This window comes from Astyanax mexicanus, chromosome 23 (genome assembly GCF_023375975.1).
Source record: "Astyanax mexicanus isolate ESR-SI-001 chromosome 23, AstMex3_surface, whole genome shotgun sequence".
NCBI lineage: Eukaryota > Metazoa > Chordata > Actinopteri > Characiformes > Acestrorhamphidae > Astyanax > Astyanax mexicanus.
Genome location: NC_064430.1, coordinates 9,633,312 through 9,653,637, shown reverse-complemented (window position 1 = coordinate 9,653,637; position 20,326 = coordinate 9,633,312).

The following is a 20,326-nucleotide window of genomic DNA, read 5'->3' as shown; positions in this document are numbered from 1 at the left end:
AGAGATGTTCACAACCTGCCTTTAAGCTGACAGTATAGCTATGTATTTTTCTACCTTTATATAGATAGAATAGAAATATAGATGATTAATGTTAGTGACCCTTCTTCACGTCATGTCAACGCCACTCAATGAAAACAAGTGTGACAATTGAGCTAACATTCTGTCATCCTTCCTAATGTTCAGTTACAAAGCTAGTAGCAAGCTAACCATCCAGAGTAATGTGACTGAGCTCTTTGATGTTAATGATTTAGCATCCTTGATTTTGATACTGCAAAATTTGTAGTCTGCAGTTATTATTATATATATATATTTTTTGGTGTCGTTCATTTAGTTTAAAGATCTTTTATTATTATTATTATTATTATTTAAAATTTTCTCCTATTTCTCTTATTTTATCCTATTTTTCTCCCAATGAAAGGAGGATGAAGACCAGTATATGCTTCCTCCAACACATGTGAAGTCAGCCACCACCACTTCTCAAACTGGTGCTGATGCAGCATTACCGGACTCGGTTCCGGAAAGAGCGGCATCTACCCACTCAGAGAGTGCAAAGCCAATCGTGCTCTCTCGGGGCTCTGGCAGCTGATGACCAGCTGCATGACCTGGATTCAAAAACAGCAACCTTTCGATCCCCACTTGTTCTAAACTTGAGTCCCCATTTCTGGTATGTTCTGTCTTACTTGTAAATAATGTTTCAAACTGCTGCTTTGGTAAGCCTTAAACTTGAGCTGTCAAATTTATATTATATTATATTTATATTTATAAATGTGGGATACATTTAGGTTAAGGTTTATCAGTGCAGAGAATTATGAAATATGAAACTATCATGTTAACATAATGTGAAATTTTCTAAGAGTTTTTCAATCCTGGGCAATGCTCTCTCCCACCCAACCAACAAACCAACACACACACACACACACACACAAACAGACTCACACACAACCTGAATAACGTTGAAGGAAGAGACAGCTCTCTGTTCCTGTTTACCCAGACTGTTTATCTGCATGAAAACACACCAAGAGCTCCCCGAAGAGACACAAGCGGCGGAACAATTAAAAAGCGTTCACACCACATTACGTCTCAATCGCCCGCCTCCGCATTACGCCACGCCGCCGTCTGCACTGGCACTCGGAGTGCTGCTGCCCAAGAGTGCTAGCACTGAGTGTGTGTGTGAGAGAGTGTGTGCACATTAGGAGTGTGGCATAGTTGATTTGGAGGTGCAGCAAGACTGAGGGATTTTCAGCATGATTGGGTTTTCATCTCCATATAGAGATATGAATTATTTATTTCAGGTGTTTGTGTGTATGTGTGTGTGTGTGTATGTGTGTGTGTGTGTGTGTGTTCAGATTTGCAAGCTACATGTACTGCTTGAAAGCCATGAAAAGAGTCCTCAAGGGTTAAGGCTTGATGCGTGCACACACACACACACATATATATATATATATATATATATATACATAGACACACACACCCACATATACACACAGCAGTAAACAGAGCATGGTGGGGAGTCTGTGTGTGTGTGTCAAGGGGGGAGGGGGTCTTGTGTTTTTTTCCCAAAAGTGAAATTCCTGCAATTATTCCCGGGAGATTGGAGCGGGTGCTGGAGCTACATGGCCGCACTCTTGAGTGAGCAGAGCAGCCTGAGCCGCCTGACAGATCCATTCTACTGCGCCGCACCGACACATCAATATTTCACATGCAAATAAATAAAGGATGCCCCACGTTTTCCCTCTCAATGGCTCTTCACAGCTCAGTGACCACACACACACACACACACACCAGAAAATGCTCACGGGCCTCACACACCTTCCAGAGATTTGCTCACACACCTACAGTGCATCTATACCCTGGTAAAAAGAAAAAAAATCTTAATTCTGTGCAAGGTGCATTGTGATGCTAATTGCTATCTTACACCCTGTCAGCAGTCTATTTTTATCTCTTGTGCCTGTTCTGTTAAAAAAGCATCAGAGTTTAGAAATACAAAATATCTACTTTGATGGTCGTGGTGGTCTGGAAATGAAATATATTCAGGTAAATTTTTAGTGTGTTTCTGCGCAAAGGGCCTCTCACACCATCCAGAGATATGCTCACACACCAACAGTGCATCTATGCCCTTGTAAAAAGAAAAAAAAAATCTTATTTGTGCTTAAAACATATTGAGAAATGTCTACCCTAGTGAAAAAAAAGGAAGATTAAAGTATACTAAGCATTATTATGCTATAGTGCACTAAAGTGTACCTGTAGCCACATTATTAATCCATATATTTTTTATATATACTGTGCTAAAATGGAACAATTTTGTACTTATTATACTTTAATTGTATATAAAAAATAGTACAAAAGCCATACGTAAATGGTGCTCCTAAGTGAACTTAACTCTATTAAAACAAAACGTTTTAATAGACATTTAAGTGACATTTAAACATACTAATTCATGTTTGTAACCTCATATTGTAAATATGCTTACAGTACAATTATAATACATTTATTATTACAGTATTACAACTGTCTCACTATTTATTATACACCAGGTATACTAGAAATATACTAAGAATTGATGTGAAATATTTGTGATCTATTTACATTAGAGTACAAATATATGCTTCTTGTTCCAGTCTTTTGCAAGCAGCACACCTCTAGTATACTTCATTGGGTATAAAAAAATATATATAAAATGCTCTAATATACTGTACTACAGTTTTTAGCGTGTTACAAATTTAAATTAGAATTTTTAAATTAGTAGTATTCATTTAATTTACTTTCTAAAAAGTTACATGATACATTGTATTTTAAGTGAACTACTGTGACAGCTGTGTTTAATATTTATTCTACAAATAAATATTGTAGAAGCATACTTATTTACATGAAACTAAAAGTGGTATCCACGGTAATGTCAGCATACCACCAAGAAGGACCAACCACATCCAACAGGATTAACTGTGGACGCTGTAAGAGGAAGCTGTCTGAAAGGGATGTTCGGGTGCTAACCCGGATTGTATCCAAAAATCATAAAACCACGGCTGCTCAAATCACGGCAGAATTCAACGCGCACCTCAACTCTCCTGTTTCCACCAGAACTGTCCGTCACCACAATAAATTATTGTGCTCTAAAACCAGGTGTTTCAGTTTCATTGTCCAATCCCTGTATTTACTCAGGTAATTTTTTTCTGATATTAAAATGTGTTTGATAATCTAAAAAAAAAGATAAATATGAAAAAAGAATATGTAGAGTAAATACTTCACAGCAATGTACGTAATATAACTGAACAATCAAAGAATGTATACATGAAGTGCATTGCACTTGCAATTTCGTCCCTGTCCAATGAAAAACACTTATCTCCAAAACAGCAACTTTACAGGAGAGAGAAAAAACCTTGTAAATTTTTAATGGAAGTCAATGTAAAAAGAGTTTATTTCAGGTGATTTTGAAGAGTTCCTATTGGTCCGTTTCCTCAAGACATTTTGTCACAGTGTGAGGGACAGTTTGTCTGTTCAAATTATGTAGTAAACTACAATTTGAATAAGTGTTTTTCATTGGACATCGACAATTTGCACTTTGTAGATACAATTAAAAAAAATTAAGAGGTTCCCCCATTTTTTTTTTACTTAACACATTAAACAAACAGCCTTAAACACACACACACACACACACACACACACATGTACATACAGACCTCAGAGGATCTTATAGGGAGCAGAGCTCCGGTCCCAGTGGGCTTCACTCCCCTGGCATTTGGACACAGGTAACACTCCTCTCTTCATCTTCCATCACAAAGAAGCAATTAATGTGTTACAGAGGGAGCATGCAGAGGAAGGCCCTGCTATTGTATCCAGCACTGTCCCCGTCCTCGCTCCACCCGAAACGCCTGACTCGCTTTGTCCCGGAGTAATTGTGGGATACATGTCGAATTTTAATGACTTTTTTTTTTTTCCAGCCCTGTGATACCACCTGGGGAAGCGATTACACGGACTCCCCCGGGAAGCGTAAAAATAATAATACATTTCATTTAATGGTAGATTAAGTGTAGAAGATGTCTGCGCTTGTAATAGGCATTACTAAGTGTGTCTCTGTCTCTTCCCTTCTTCTTTCTTATGAATTACCTTACCGGAGTCAATTACCTCCCTGTAGCCCTGGAGGAGAGCGAGGTGTGATAAGTCAATTAAAAGGCTAATTAAGGGGATCTAAAGGAGCTTTCCAGGTTTTTTGTCTAGGAACGGGTGAGGATGAGGAAAGCTGTTTTCTTCGCTTTGAGAGCGGGAGCCGAAACGAGACTTCTTAAAAAGATCACACACACACACACACACTTAAACACACTAATACACACACAGCTTACCTTTTTTATATAGACCATAGTGCGGACATTGATGGTTATCATACCACAAAGTACCAGTCAACGGTGTGGTACTTTATTTTTTTATTTTATTTATTTTCTACATTGTAGCATTTTTGTAATATTAAAAAGTACAAAAAAAGTGATCTGATCTACATCTGATGAACTGAGATGGTGATTTGAGGTGATTTAATTGGGATGAGCTGAAGCTTCTTTCACAGCCTGAAGGAAAAGCAGCAACTATTGTTCAGCACCTCCAGGAACTCCTTCTCTCAAGACACTGAGAAAACTATTCCAGGTTACTCTCCCTCATGAAGATACTGAGATTAAAATCTCACCAAGAGTATGCAGATCTGTCCTCAAAGATAAATGTGCTACGTATTTAGAAGAATCTAATGTATATAAAACATATTCTGGTTTGTTTACCACATTTTGTTTACGATATAATTCTGCATGTGTTCCTGTAGAGCTTAAATATAGTATTTAATATCAAATTTACAAAAAAACATAAAAAGAAATATAATGCATGGAATGAGAAGAGGGATGTCCAAACTTTTTACAGGTACTGTACATACTGTACATTTACTTAAATTAATAAAAAAAAAAGTGCAGCTGTCACGAATGACCCAGGCAGGGAGACGAGGAGGCGGACACGGGTGCAGGTAAGGGCGATATAAATAAATAATTTATTAAATAAATAACAAAGAAACAAGGAAACAAGCAACAAGTAAACATGTAACAAAGAAACACAAATAACCAATAACAAACTAGAGATAATAATAATGATAAACAAACAGGGAATATATACAAGGAGCTAAACTAGGAATAAACACAAAGAAGGGGTATGTACAAGGAACTAAGGAACACGGAGCTAAACAAGAGACTAGAAAAACCAAACAAGAAATAAACAAAACTAAACAGGGCAGGAATATATTATACAAGGGATATACTAGAAACAAAACACTAAGCAGAGGACTGGGAAACGAGGAAATAAACAAGAAACTAGAAAACATATACAAGAGATTAACTGAGGAAAACACGGGCAAAGACTAGGGCTATGGAACACGGAAGAACACGGAGAGACAAAACAACAGGGGAAGGTGCAAAGACCGACCGAGACAAAGTGGCAAACGAGGGCTATATATAGCAACACAAACACACTAGAATGGGAAACACCTGGGGAAGGGGCGGAGCTACAAATGAGACACAGGTGGAAAAGTACTGAGACGGGAGACACAGGGGAGCACAGGTCACGTGGGGAATGCACAAGAGACACGAGACAGGGCTAAGACATGACAGAAGCCTCCCCCTAAACGCGCAGCTCCCGAGGCGCGTAAAAACGAACCCCGGGGGCTGGCGGCGGGGAGAGGCCAGGGAAAACAAGAGACGAAACTGGGGACTGAAACGGAGACAGGACAGAGGACAGAGACTGGACGGGAGACTGAACAGGGGACTGAACGGGAGACTGAGACTGGACGGGGAACGGAGACAGAACGGGAGACTGGACGGGGAACTGGACAGGAGACGGAGACTGGACGGGGAACTGGACAGGAGACGGAGACTGGACGGGGAACTGGACAAGAGACGGAGACTGGACGGGGAACTGGACAAGAGACGGAGACTGGACGGGACCGGACATAGGAACAGGGACGAGAACATCAACAGGGACAGAAACAAACACGGTGACTGGAACAGGAACAGAGACAGAGACAGAAACAGGAACGGGGACATAAACAGAGACAGGGACCAAAACAGGGAGAGACATGGGGACCAGAAACACGGGTGGGTGCCCAGGACTGGCAAATGTCTGAGGGGAAGTCCAAGGAGCCAGCCTGGGCACAGTACTGGGGACAAAGTCAGGGGACCTCGGTACCTGCCTGGGTACATGGGACCTGGGGCCAAACAAAGTTCTGGGAGCAGGAACCGGTGGGGTAGTGACTCTGGCAGCGGGAGCTGGTGCTGGCGGCGCGGCGACTCTGGCAGCGGGAGCTGGTGCTGGCGGCGCGGCGACTCTGGCAGCGGGAGCTGGTGCTGGCGGCGCGGCGACTCTGGCAGCGGGAGCTGGTGCTGGCGGCGCGGCGACTCTGGCAGCGGGAGCTGGTGCTGGCGGCGCGGCGACTCTGGCAGCGGGAGCTGGCACGGAGACTTGGGCAGCTGGCTCTGGCACGGAAACTTGGGCAGCTGGCTCTGGCACGGAGACTTGGGCAGCTGGCTCTGGCACGGAGACTTGGGCAGCTGGCTCTGGCACGGAGACTTGGGCAGCTGGCTCTGGCACGGAGACTTGGGCAGCTGGCTCTGGCACGGAGACTTGGGCAGCTGGCTCTGGCACGGAGACTTGGGCAGCTGGAGCTGACTTGAAGGCTTGAACAGCTGGAGCAGACTTGAAGGCTTGAACAGCTGGAGCAGACTTGAAGGCTTGAACAGCTGGAGCAGACACGGAGGCTTGAGCAGCTTCAGCAGACACGGAAGCTTGAGTAGCTTCAGCAGAGACGGAGGCTTGAGCAGCTTCAGCAGAGACGGAGGCTTGAGCAGCTTCAGCAGAGACGGAGGCTTGAGCAGCTTCAGCAGACACGGAGGCTTGAGCAGCTTCAGCAGACACGGAGGCTGGAGCAGCTTCTGCAGACACGGAGGCTGGAGCAGCTTCTGCAGAGACGGAGGTTGGAGCAGCTTCTGCAGACACGGCAGGAGTCCGGGGGCGTGGCTCAGCAGCCGAAGACACCTCGGAGATGGGCGTGGCCGCCGAGAGAATTTCGGAGCTGGGTGTGTGCAGATCCAGCGGAGCAGCAGCAGGGCTAGAGACTGCGGTAGAAACGAAAACCCGGACTGGATCTGCAGCCTCGCCGGTAAAGTCCACTGCAAGCAGCGCGGGGCCGCCGGTAGAAACCGGTGCGGGAAAAGTCTCCATAACAGTCCCAGTGCACGGCTGGGTTGCCGCGGAGATAGTCCTAGAGAGAGGCTGGATCGCAGCGGCGGAATCCAGCTCTGCAGCCGCCATGAAAACCAGCTCCTCAGCCTGAGGTGCTGGCGCTGCAGCTGTGGGGCTTGAGAGTGCGGTTGCCGCAAAATCCCGGACTGGATTCGTACTCTCTCCGGCTGAGTCAAGCGCGGGGAAAGTCTCAGCTCGCGGCTGGCTCGCTGGGTAGGAGGTCCTGTAGCGCGGCTCGGCTGCTACCGCGGAAATCACGGGGCACGGTTCGGCAGCTACCGCGAGGAACACGGGGCGAGGTTCGGCTGCTACCGCGGGGATCTCGGGGCGCGGTTTCACAGCCGTCACAGAAGTCACGGAGCGCGGCTTAGCCGCTGAAGACGCTAGCTTGAGAGGCGCCGGGGATGCTAGCGCCTTAGCCACTGGAGAAGCTAGCTCTGGAAGCGCCAGTGAGGACAGAGTCTCGGCCGCGGGAGGAGCTAGCTTTGGAGGCACTGGGGAAGCTAACGCCTTAGCCACCGGGGAAGCTAGCTCTGGAACCGCCGGTGAGGAGCGCACCTTGGCTGCAGGGGAACAGACGGGAGTCGGGACGGCCTCTGGAGCTGTGCGGCCGAGAGCCGGGTAGAGCACCGCCCCTGGGGGAAACGGTAACGGAGCACGGACTGGTACAGGGTAGAGCTCCTCTTCGTCCTCGGAGCTACTGGGAGCGCACCCGAGAAAGTCCCACGGATCCCGCTCCTTTAGCCTCGGGTACACGGAGGCACCGAGGCTAACCGCACCAGCCCTTAGCGCCCCCCCAAGAAAATCCTCCCCGGAAAAGGGGTCTTCTTCCGGCTGGCGGGACCCCTTAGAACGCCTACCCCGAGGCCTGCGGCGTCCTTGAGGCCTCGAGGTGTCCTGCGCCGGGGTCCCGCAAGGCGCACGGCGAATCGCCATTCTGGTGCCAGTCCACGCAGAACCTGCTGTGTCCATGTTGTGGTCGGTCTTTCTGTCACGATTGACCCAGGCAGGGAGACGAGGAGGCGGACACGGGTGCAGGTAAGGGCGATATAAATAAATAATTTATTAAATAAATAACAAAGAAACAAGGAAACAAGCAACAAGTAAACATGTAACAAAGAAACACAAATAACCAATAACAAACTAGAGATAATAATAATGATAAACAAACAGGGAATATATACAAGGAGCTAAACTAGGAATAAACACAAAGAAGGGGTATGTACAAGGAACTAAGGAACACGGAGCTAAACAAGAGACTAGAAAAACCAAACAAGAAATAAACAAAACTAAACAGGGCAGGAATATATTATACAAGGGATATACTAGAAACAAAACACTAAGCAGAGGACTGGGAAACGAGGAAATAAACAAGAAACTAGAAAACATATACAAGAGATTAACTGAGGAAAACACGGGCAAAGACTAGGGCTATGGAACACGGAAGAACACGGAGAGACAAAACAACAGGGGAAGGTGCAAAGACCGACCGAGACAAAGTGGCAAACGAGGGCTATATATAGCAACACAAACACACTAGAATGGGAAACACCTGGGGAAGGGGCGGAGCTACAAATGAGACACAGGTGGAAAAGTACTGAGACGGGAGACACAGGGGAGCACAGGTCACGTGGGGAATGCACAAGAGACACGAGACAGGGCTAAGACATGACAGCAGCTTTCTTATATATATTTGACAAATATATTTAACAAATATAAATTTGACAAATACTTAAATGTTTCAAAGCTTTCAGTCAGTCAACCAAAAGTAAATAATAGGGATGCTCTGAATGTTTAGCAACCAAAAATATTCAGCTAAAGATTGAGAAAAGTTTGTGTTATTTAACACTTTCCAAACATATTCAGCTGAAGATAAAAAAGTGTGTTTTTAACACGTTTCATGTAAAATAAAAAAAATATATATATATATTGATTATTTTTATTTCAATAATAAGATAAGTGAACTCGCTATCTCCACTTAATGAAAAGGCAGGTAGACTATGGGGCTACTCATAAATATACTTCAAAACAACAATAAAACACCCCTTTATTCCTCCATATATTTCTTAAAAACATTTCAGTTCAAATTTTTTTAAGTTTGATATTGCCACGTATAACTGAGACATAGAAGCGAAATAAAATGCAAGAAAATGAAGTTCATCTAACTCCAATAACATTCCTTAATAATGACAATCATGATAAAATATAAAACAATGCTTTTGAAATAATTTTAAAATATATCTTTTTCTTCTGGTAAAACAATAGTATTCTTTCTAACAATAATCTCTCTCTCTTTTCTTCTTTTCTCTCATTCCTCTATCTCTCTAGCCCTGCTAAAATATTAATAATGCTGCTGTTCTTTGGTCTGCAGAGTGAAGAGTGAGTCGGAACAAGAGGCCACTCCTGAAAAAAGTGAGATCTGCTTCATTACGCCAGTATTTGAGAACAGAGAACTCATGAGAGACCCCACAAATCTGTGGAGATCCAGATCTTGCCCTCTCTTTCTCTCTTTCTCTCTCTCTCTCTCTCTCTCTCTCTCTCTCTCTCTCTCACACACATACACACACATATTTCTTTTTCCTGATCTGAGGAGGCTTTCTTAACTAAAAGAGAAAACAAGGTCTCACACACTTCCCAACAAAGGTGTCATTTAATCAGGATAAAAATAAAACAGTAATATGTAACAGTTACAGTAAATATACAAAGGATTGCATTGCCAGTTAAACAGATCACTACTCTTACCATGCCTCAAAGCACCGCCATCTTTGAACTGATAATAACATAGACATATATATATATATATATATATATATATATATATATATATATATATATATATATATATATATAGACTCCTGGCACTGGCTGCTATGTTATGCGGTGTCTATGTATATACATGTTTGTCATTATCAGTTCAGTAATGGCAGCGCTCAGAGCTGAAGCTAGCTTTATGGGATTAAACAGCGTTTTTAATAAGCTTCTTGTGCATTCTTTAAGTTATTAATGCCTCGTTATAAATGTCAGAGCTCTTCAGATTCTAGCAAGGAGCTGTGGAGCTACTTTGAGCTGGATAACGGTGGAAAAAGTGATCTATCGGGGCAAATTTTGTCCCGCGTCACCCAGTCTGAAGGGTGTTCCGACAAACTGTTAAAATTTCTGGATCTTGAAAAGCTGTGGGAGAACGGAGGTGTGCTATTCCTCAAAGTTAAGTACTTTTTATCATGTTTTACTACACCAAAACTTAATTTTACACCGGAGTTCTCCTTTAATTTCATGTTATGCCCAAAACACACCCATGATTTATTAAGAGAATTAGTACATGCCTGTTGTGCGTTTTAAGCTGCGTAAGTTGTACTTTTCCCACCATTATGATAGCAAAGACACACTTAAACACTATAAATTACTACATGCCTACATGTGTATATGTATCCTATATGTAAATTTACTTTTGACAGCTCACATATAGATAGCTAAAAAAATGGATAAAAAACGAGCATTAAACACATTAAACACATTAAACGCACAATCAGACAAAGCTCAAACTGGCTCAATCCAGTACTTTAGCCCCCTCTTCTAAAGAATTCTTTGTCTGCTAAACTTGAGTGAGTGAGTGACTGAGTTATAAGCAATATCAATTGCCTTAATTGCCAACATCCCAACATTGCCAACTCATTTGAAGTAAACACACAGACAGGTCAATGGCTAAATGTCTCGCATTACACATAACCACTGATTACTTGCCGATGCATTTAGTTTATTTGACAAGTATGTTGAGTTGACCCATGCCTTCTGTTGAACACACACTGCATCAATCATACAGCTGCCATTGTCTTTACTTATGACAGATGACTGGCAGCTCATTTGCTAATGTAGGAATCTCTAACAACAGAGGTCAACCAGGCCAGAACATGCTTGAGCAACACCACAACTCAAGGTCACAGTTGTGAGGAACTGATGTTGAGTTGTTAGTTTGGAAACTATGCTTTGATTTTAGCAGGTTTTTATGAATGTCTATAAATGAATGTTTTAGACTCTATAAACATAGTTGTAAAATGTTATAATACATTTATGATCATAATGCATCATCTGCAGGGTTTAAAATATGTTATATGTGAATACCAAGAGCCTTAACAATGCTGCCTCAATAAAGCATGCTATATTTATTTATAATCACTCATTAATCATATTTAAGTTATATACAGTATTATAATAGCTTATTTTTATTTTTTAATGTATTATAATGTGTTATTGTACACGCCGAGCAAAGTGACAGATTCCATAAAGGGAATATACAGTATTAATAGTGACAGATAATGACAGTATGATATTTTAACCCAGCTGTGTAACATATTGCAAGTACATCTTATGATGCATTATACTCAAAACTCATAATATATATTAAACATGTCTATAATCTGTTATACATTTGTATAAATATGTATAACTGTGATTGTAATGTTTTATAAATGCATCAATTTGTGTTATGAGTATGTCTATAGAGTCTATAGACAAGGAACTCATAGAAAGTGATACCCAATATATATATATATATTTTTTCACTTCTTTACATAATGTGATACAATCAAATGTTTTATAATAGCATTATTAAACCTATTAAAAGTGATTTCACTCAGTGAACACCGATGATCTCCAATCCATCAAGTTGCACTGCATCAAGAACCACCCTTCAACAGTATCTAATAGATCCACATAGGCAAAACTCTATGATTGGGAGATTGCCAGTTCGAATCCCGGTCATGCATCTTGCCATCAGCTGCCGGTGCCTTGAGAGAACACAACTGGCCTTGCTCTCTCTGGGTGGGTAGATGGCACTCTTTCTCCTCATCACTCCTAGGGTGATGTCGCTCGGCACAAGGCGTCTGTGAGCTGATGTATTGGAACCGAGTCGCTGCACTTTCCTCCAAATGCTCTGTGATGCTACTCGGCAATAATACATCAGTAGCAGTTTGAAAAGAGGTGGTGGTTGACTTCACATGAATCAGAGGAGGAGGCATGTGCTAGTCTTCACCCTCCTTGTGTTGTGGCATCACTTGTGATGGGGATATATAGCTGACTGGGTGAGACAATTGGTTTTGCTAAATTGGGAGAAAAATGTCAGATTAATCAGTGTTACAGATCTTATTAAAAAAAAAAAAGAAGAAATGGACCATCCAGACTGTTATCAGCAACAAGTCAAAAAGCTTGGGTCTGACAAGGTATTGAGTTTGGTCGGTACAGTTCTGTAGTTGCAGCATTAATGCAGAGAAGTTAAGTAGGATTTTTAAAATGATATATTTTTCAAGATTGGCCAATGCAAAACCACATGACGCACTTTTTCATATTGTCCCACCTTTTCATAATTAGGGGATGTAATTGAAAATATATGTAATCAGCTATGTTTGTTAACCTTTATCTGGCTTAAAGCTTGAAGAGGAAGCTTACAAATAATTAAATTTACTGCAAAATCTGTAGAATATGGCCTAACTGATGGGTGGAACAAATGAGATTGGTGCATTTATTTATCCTATAGGGATAAAATAAATATGATCAATCCTTAATGAAGATTTCTAAACATTTCTGATGAACTGCTCTGCTTTCTCAGATTTCCCATGGAACATGTGAGCAGTTGTTTTTCCTTCTTATCTCACACCCCCCCCCTGACATCCCTCCCAACATTCTGAATAAAAAAAAAAGAGCAAAAGTGGGGGTGGGATAAAAAAAGAAAAAGGCGGGAAAAATACAATGAATGACATCCAAGGACAAGAGTGCAAACAAATGTCCAGATGAGAGGAACAAATCATAAATCCCTTTATTAACTCTCTCTCCATCTCCCTCTCAGGGCTGGATGTAAACCCTTAAATCCGTGTCGGAACACCACTCAAAGGCCGGCACAATCTGTTCCTGGGCCTGTTCGGGTGTGTGGAGGTCGCACTCCTCCTCCTCGCCTTTTGTTCCACCGCTCTCTCAGGGCTTCGCTTCGGGCCGTTATTAAATATGCACCTTCCAGCCCCAATTGCACCAAAAAAAAAAAAAAAAAACCGGTGCCTAATCTCCGGCAGAGCCTGGGACCCCCACATATGCAAATCCACATCTGCTCTGCTTCAAAGAGGAGAAGCTCTAGGATTACAGCTCACAACAGAACCCTCACCCGTATATCCCGAAAAAAAAAGAAAAAAAAAGTATATCAACGTATATTTTCATTTTATTTATTTATTTATATAGAGACTTAAGCACATTTTTGAATATCATTGGCCAAAGTTTCTGTAATAAAGAAACAAAACCAAAAAAAAAAAAAAAAAAAAATAGTAATGGTCCATCCCAAAAGCTTCATCATATTTCAGATTATCATCCCACTATAGTAAAAAAAAAAAACAAAACAAAAAAAAACGGTATATTCAGCTTCTAACAGATGGTTTGACAATTTGCATCCAGGATTTGCTTGGTATTTCACATGGAATCCTTTCTTTCCCCAACCCCGAACATGAAAATAATGGCTAATGCCACCGGTGCCAGTGCAACCCCGAAGCATGATACAGCCACCCCCATGCTTCACAGTTGGCAAGATGTGTCCTTGTAATGAAATGCAATTTCAGGTTTATTTCAGTATACAAATGATTCCGATTTTATACAAAAACGTTTTGTTTTAATCGTCAATGTTATAATCAAATTTTTTATTCATTAAAAAACATGTTTGTGCAAGCGAAGCTGCACAGTAAAACAGTGCACCACCGTTTTGATTGAGCTGAATTTTCTTTTAGGTTTGTGGAAGTTGGACAGTAGGTGGAAAGTTGATATGTCTTTGTCTTACCAGAGTATTTGTGTACAAAAAAAATATAAAGAATCTATAATAGTTGGAAATGAGAAAACCTAACTTGTCTGAGATGCATTTTCCAAACCATTTGTAACTCTAGGTACTTCAAAGTTCTGTGACCTCATATTTAAGAATATTCTTAAACTTTGGAAACTATAGCTCTATACGGGCGGGATTATTTTCTTAGGGGGTCCTGGGGTAATGTTTTAATTTTCTGTTTTATGGGGGTCCTTTGTCATTTTATTCCATGACCAAGTATGTGTTTTTCTCAGACCTCCTCTGAAAAAAAAATACAGGTTGAGTTACCTACTGTTTTTTTTTTTTTTTTTGCTAAACTTCATGGTCCTCAGGTAATTTAGTCTTGTCCAGATGCACATCTCTGGGTTTCGTCACCTCATGTTTAATAAAATAGCTATTTGTCCACTGCTAAGCACCGTAATTACACTTTGGGTGTCCGTTTCCATGGAGATCCACGTAAAAACACATTAGCGGAAATAGAGGAGTGGAAATGGAGGAGCTACTGAACGCGATGTCACGAGACTGAGAAATCCTTAAAACTCACTGGTCCTCCTGACGCAAGATTTTTTTCACTGAGGAGAAGTGTAATTTTTTTTTTTATGGATGTCCCCCTGAAAAAAATCTCAAAACATTTGGGAAAACTGGCGAAACTGGGAAAATTGTTGTTTTTAAACTTGTTTGTAAGTTGCCAAAATACTTTGTTATCGAGAAGACATTGTAAAAGCCATTGTGTCCAAACTTTGTCCAGCTCAAATCCACCCCCATGCTTCACAGTTGGCAAGATGTCCTCGTTGTGAAATGCAATTCCTTTTTCTGTAGACAAATCAACTTCATAGTTCATAGCACTTGATACCAAAACGTTTTGTGTCAGTTGTCAATGTTACAATCAAGTGTTTTTGTTTGTTGTTTTTTTTCTTGTGACTCTTTCATGAAGACCATGTTTGTGCAACAAGCAAAGCCGCACAGTAAAACAGGGAACCACACTTTAGATGGAGCTAAATTTTCATGCCGGTTTTTGGAAGTTTGAAAATAGGTAGAAAGTTGATTTGTCTTTGTCTTACCAGCGTATTTGATGATTTTTAAACTTTATGAAAAAATAAAATAAATCAATATATGCTCATACATGTACACGAACGCTCACCCGCCCACACACACACACACACACACCCTCCATCTCGTCAAATACTTCACACCCTCATCCTCCGTCGGTCTTACTGAGCTGAATGCGATCAGATGGTGTAGAAGTGGCTCTTTGTGCCAATGCTTAGCGCTCCCCATTGTGAAGGATGACAAACCAGCCGGCTAAAATCTGCTCCCGGCATCCAGGGCAGGTCTCGAGGAGGGGTTTAGAGGGGGAGAGAGGGAGCAGCACTTGAGGGGTCTACATAAGTGACACCACACTGATCTGGCCCTAAGACATCCTTCAGTGCTTATTCAACAACGGATTACCACATATCAAATCCTGCGGACAGCTTTATCACACGCTGCCCATGTTGCATCCATTACCAGCACCAACAGTCCACACCGATACCAGGGAATCTGTGTTACCGTCTGCTGGAGGTTATGAAAATAGCAGCTGGTGCAATCTAACTTTAGACTGAGAAACCAAAATATATATATATATATATATATATATATATATATATATATATATATATATATGTTTGACTGAACATTTGACTGAGCGCACTTTGAAACGTTGTAATATAACTTAATAGACCTTGATATGTTTAGTATGATACACAATCTGTATCATCATGTTTGTTTTTTTCTGAAATGTAAAAATTTGTTTTTATTTGTTTATGAGTTTAAAATAGTCTAAAATACACAAAACAAAACCTGCTATTTTCCTGATTTATTTGCCTAATTATTGAAGTAACATCACAAAACAAAACCAATACAGCTAACAGAAAATAGCTTGTATTCAATTTGCTGAATGTTGATGATTTTTGAGTTGTTTTTGGTCTTATTTAATTTTTTTTTACTGTCCTTTTACCTTCTTATAGTTTATTAAATTTTTTGTTCCTTATTTTATTGCTTTCACTTATTGCTTATTATTTGTTTTACTTTATTTATTCATCTGGAATTTTTTAGGACATTTTTATTTTACCTGTGATTTTGTGATCTTATTTATTTTAAATCTATGACAATCCCTTCCTATGTATTGGCTCATTGTAAATGAGGGCCATCCTCAATGTGCTCAGAGTGTGAATAAAGGTTGATTGATTGATTGATTGATTGATTGATTGATTGATTGATTAAACCCATACATCGGCTTTTTCCTTTTGAGAGAAAGCAAATATTTCTTTTTACTTTTGCAAGGTGTTTATTGTAAGGATGTCCTCATAAATAAAGGAATTGGGTCTAATAGAGCACAATTTTGTTTTTGTTTTTATGTTAAAAGTTAAAAGTCTTTTTAAATGAAAAAAATATATATATATTTTCATCTCCAGGTCATCTTTATTTATATTTTAGAACATCTGAAATTGTCTTTCCGATTGATCGAATTACTGGAATCAGTAGATATTGGGCGCAAATCTATTTTCAACTAAACTAAACTATCATCGGAGTAAAAATGGCAGATAAAATGTGTGTTTGTAGGTGTGTGTGTGTGTGTGTGTGTATGCACTGGGGGTTCTGGGGCGGCTGACTTTAAGGTACATCAAGCGTGAGATGTAAAGAAATCATTTGCATATTTAATTAAGTTATCAGCACACAAAGCAGAGGACTCCCTCTAAATCTGCAGAGTCAACAAGCCCTGTAATAACACACACCCCTCCTCTACACACACACACACACACACACACAGATGTAAAGATCTTAATTAACATGCCGTGGAAGACATTCACACCCCATCACACTAATAATGTCAAGCTCGCCTCTTTGTCCGCACTGACACCAGCCACTTTCTCTGGAGGAGCGAGGGAATAAAAAGACGAGTGCGAGGAGAACAAGTGAGAGATGAGCTCAAACAGATCGAGAGAAAATGAAATGATGGTGGGGAAAGAAAAGAGTGAGCAAAGAGAATGTCAAATGTTGAAAATATGGCTTTAGTGTGTGTGTGTGTGTGTGTTCTCATTAGCTGGGCCATGACTACTATTATTGTTCGGCTGTGTTTGAAATGCACCAAAGGATTTCGCTTTAATCCCACCCATCAAAGGTAACACACACACACACACACACACACCAGAGTCGGTCTTAGATTAGGCCTTCGCTGGGGGTAGACTAGACCCATTGTGATCACACACACACTCAAACACACACTCAAATACACACACACACACCTTAAAATGACACTCCTCCCAAGCCAATGGAACACCAAAGTCGACACTTCCAGAAGATGCTTCATTTAAATAATCTGGTTTGGTTTACATTACATAATTATACCATGGAAAAGGTGTGTGTGTGTGTGTGTGTGTTGGTGCCATTGCAAGGCTTACTGGTGTGCAGGATAAGTTTCACTGGTCTTCTTTGCAGTGACTTATTTTGACAAATTTGCAATTCAAAATATTTTCCGCTCATGAATACAGAATTTTGGCGCTCATGAATCAAATATTTTGGTAGAAGAGTGAAGCTTCTGGTGCCGTAAAGTTATGAAATTGAAATATAATAAAATTAAATCCAAATAATATCCAGACTACAGGAGTCAGAGTACTATGCTATTATTCAGAAGAATTTTTTTTTTCTCTTATTAAGCTACACATAAAAAGTAGTGTGTAACACATGCATAATAAGAAACACTATGTGCCAGACATGTTGGCATGGAGTTGTAGAGGTTCCTAATGGTGCCCTGTGATAATACACCGCATGCAGTGTTCGCAATATTCGCATAGTTCCTGTAGATTTTCAGACAGGGTGAAAATGTGGGAAACTATAGCTAACATTCTACAAACCAATGAAAATGAAGTATAGAGAGACTCCAGCCATGTAGCTGATGACGACAGGATGTAGTAAAGTTCTGCTCACTAAACTGCAGTGTGAAACCGAAACTAACCAGACCACATATTGTACATACAGGGGTTGGACAATGAAACTGAAACACCTGTCATTTTAGTGTGGGAGATTTCATGGCTAAATTGGAGCAGCCTGGTGGTCAATCTTCATTAATTGCACATTGCACCAGTAAGAGCAGAGTGTGAAGGTTCAATTAGCAGGGTAAGAGCACAGTTTTGCTTTATGGGTGACATACCAGAGTTCAAAAGAGGACATACTGTTGGTGCACGACTTGCTGGCGCATCTGTGACCAAGACAGCAAGATTTTGTCATGTATCAAGAGCCACAGTATCCAGGGTAATGTCAGCATACCACCAAGAAGGACCAACCACATCCAACAGGATTAACTGTGGATGCAAGTGGAAGCTGTCTGAAAGGGATGTTTGGGTGCTAACCCGGATTGTATCCAAATAACCAATCAAGTGGCTGAGTCTGTTAAATAGAGTTGAATTTTAACTCTGAATACAAACATCAACTCTGTGGATTGTTTATCACTGAGAGTTGTTTTTTTACACTGTGATTTCAACACTGTGTATTTAACTGTTTAATAAATACTACTATACCATACTTAAATACATGTTAGTGCTAGAAAAAATAAATAGCACCACTTCAAAATAAGACTATCTTTATAAAGGGTTTATAAATGCCTTAAAAATCATTAATAATCAGTTATAACACATACATAGAAAGGGCAACAATGACCTGTTGTTTGCCAAATAGTAAACCCACAGCCATCTATATTGTTGCCCTTTCTACGTATGTGTTAAACCTGATTATTAATGGATAATGCATTTACAACCTAATTAGTAACTATTAATAATTGTATTACCATTTATAAATCCTTTGTAAAGGTAGTCTTATTTTAAAGTGGTACCGATAAAATAAAAATGTGCACAGATGTATCACTACTCCCAACATTTCCAAAGGCTACGGCTGTAATTTCCTCTCCCAGGGCACTTGACTGTCAGAGTTAAGATGGTCAGATCTGTAAAAATGCCCCATCATCACTGCACAGGTTCAGACGACTGACTCTAAACTGGTGTCTATTCCGTAGAGGAGAAGAGTCTGACAGCTGTGGTAAAAGCCGAGCTAAAATAACACACTTTTATCACCTCCCCATCCAGCCTTAACAGGTTTTGTTTACTGGAGAAACTTTCCCATTCCGTCAAGTGCATAGACTAAATTGCCTTTATCCACTTTTTGAGATTGTCAGATTTTTATCCCTCTTTCACTACTTTCTTTTTATCCTTTCAAACCTCTTCCAGTTAAATTTAACCCCTTACATTGGACTATTTAGAAAGAATATAAAGGTTACCAGAAACAATTTATGATTGCAAATTTAAACTGATATTTAAACTGATTTCCTGAGCTACACATATAGAAGTAGTGTGTAATGCACGTACAATGTAATGGCATCCAGTTGTAGAGGTTCCTAATGGTGTCCTCTGATAATCTAGCTGAAATACAGCTCTGGAAAAAACAAATATAAGACACCACTTAAACATTATGAGTTTCTTTGATTTTACTAAATTGAAAACCTCTGGAAAATATAATCAAGAGGAAGATGGATGATCACAAGCCATCAAACCACCAAGCTGAACTGCTTGAATTTTTGCACCAGAAATAAAGGCGTAAAGTTATCCAAAAGCAGTGTGTAAGACTGGTGGAGGAGAACATGCCAAGATGCATGAAAAAAAAATGGTTATTCCACCAAATGTTGATTTCTGAATGACAGATCAGCTAAAGAATAGTGTGAAACACATGTATGAAATATTTATAATGTGAAACACTATATTCCAACTCAAATGATTTAAGTCTGATGATTTTCTAATCAATACTCAACTAATTAGTTTAACTTTTTTTGGCACATATTATACATTCAAACAGAGATCTTTGAACCAACTTATAATAACTGAGTCTGTTGCCATTAACAGCTTCTTTTCAACTGGCTTCTGTCACAATCTATTTGCATACTGGGTGTGTCCAACAGTTTCTGACTAACACTCACCCTCAGTGTGTAGTGATACCCCCTGGAATACCTTAGAAAAAAATCACGTTCCCCTTTAGTTGTAATAATTTGATGTTTTAACTTATGCTAACTCAAGTTTTCATTCCCTATTATTTAAAAAGTTTGAGCAAACTGGCTACCTTAAAAAAAGTTAAGTAAACTCAACTTATTCAGTCTTACAATATAACAAACATAAAAAAGTTAAATAAACTTCCATTTTAGTTGTAATAACTTGA